A 1,394-nucleotide genomic window follows, 5' to 3' on the forward strand; every position below is an offset into this window, starting at 1 on the left:
TGGTGTGTGTGTGTGTGTGTGTTTGAGATCGGGTCTCTAATGTCTGTCCTGTAACTCGCTATGTAGACCAAGCTACCCTGGAACTCACAGAGTGCCACCATGCCTGGCTTTCCGTAGTTCTGTGAAGAGGCATCCAGGATAGTTGGGGGGTGAATGTTGTTGGAGGAGGAAGGGAACAGATTCTTACCCAGGAGTCTGAGGACTATGTTTCAACTAAGCTTCATGGCTCCTCTGCTCCATCCGTTGGCCCATCCTATCCACTTGGAGAACTGGAAGCTAGAAATAGTGGGTGATAGTCCGCCTTCTTCTCCTACTAGGGCCCCTCTAGTCCCCACCTCACCCCTAATCAGGCGGGAGTGGGAGGAGGGATAATAGGTAGGAGGCGCAAAGCAGACTGGGAAAGCAATTAAAAAGCAGATCTCAGGGTTGGAGACTGGGAGGTAAAGGCTAAAGGACAAGCTGAAGTGGGTCTGACTGAACCCGGGAGAGGCGAGGGAGAAAGGGCCCGAGCTTATTAACCCTGCCACAGCAGCCTGGCCCCAGGACCTCTGAAAATGAATAAACCCACTCCAACCATAGGAAGAGGCGGGGCCCAAGGAGGAGGAAGAAGGGATTCTGGGGTCCGGTCTGGAGTCATTCTTCAGCCACAGGCCCTGATTTCTGGCCAGCAGAACCTGGCTGAGCGTAGGCTAAAAGTGGGAGAATGAACGGCTCCCTTTCTGAGGCAGTCCTCTCCAACTGAAGCCCCCGCCTGAAGAAATTTCCATCGGTAAGAAGCTAGCCCTATGCTGTAGCACCTTAATCTGGGACGTGTAGACCCTGGTCTCAGAGGAAAGACAGATTCTAGCATCGGGAAATCTCTGCCTGCAGGAGAAGACACAGCTCATCTCCCCAGGGGAACTCAGGCAGAGGTGCACAGGGAACCCATGGGGGTCCAGGCATGAAAGGCATCAGTAGGAGTCATGATCCTCAAACCTAGGGATGGAGGAAGGCTAGTGAGACCAGAGCCCACGAGGGGATAAGGGAGGCAAGAATGTGGCTTAGGGGACAATATCTACTTCAGTCACCAGTTTCAAAAAATTTGCATGTTGGACTGAACTGTGGGTGTAGCTAAAGTGTTTGCCTAACATCCGTGATGTCCTGGGTTTGAACATCAAAGAAACCAGGCCTGGTGATGCTGCAAGTAGTTCTCAGCACTCAGGAGGTGGAGGCAGAAAGGTCAGAAGTTCAAGGTCATCCTTGGCTAGCAAGTTTGAGCCAGCCTGAGATATAATGAAACTCACAAAACAGTTTCAAAAATAAACAACAAAAACCTAATTATGGGCCGGGCGGTGGTGGCGCACGCCTTTAATCCCAGCACTCGGGAGGCAGAGGCAGGCGGATCTCTGTGAGTT

This window comes from Microtus ochrogaster, unplaced genomic scaffold (genome assembly GCF_000317375.1).
Source record: "Microtus ochrogaster isolate Prairie Vole_2 unplaced genomic scaffold, MicOch1.0 UNK44, whole genome shotgun sequence".
In the NCBI taxonomy this organism is placed as follows: domain Eukaryota; kingdom Metazoa; phylum Chordata; class Mammalia; order Rodentia; family Cricetidae; genus Microtus; species Microtus ochrogaster.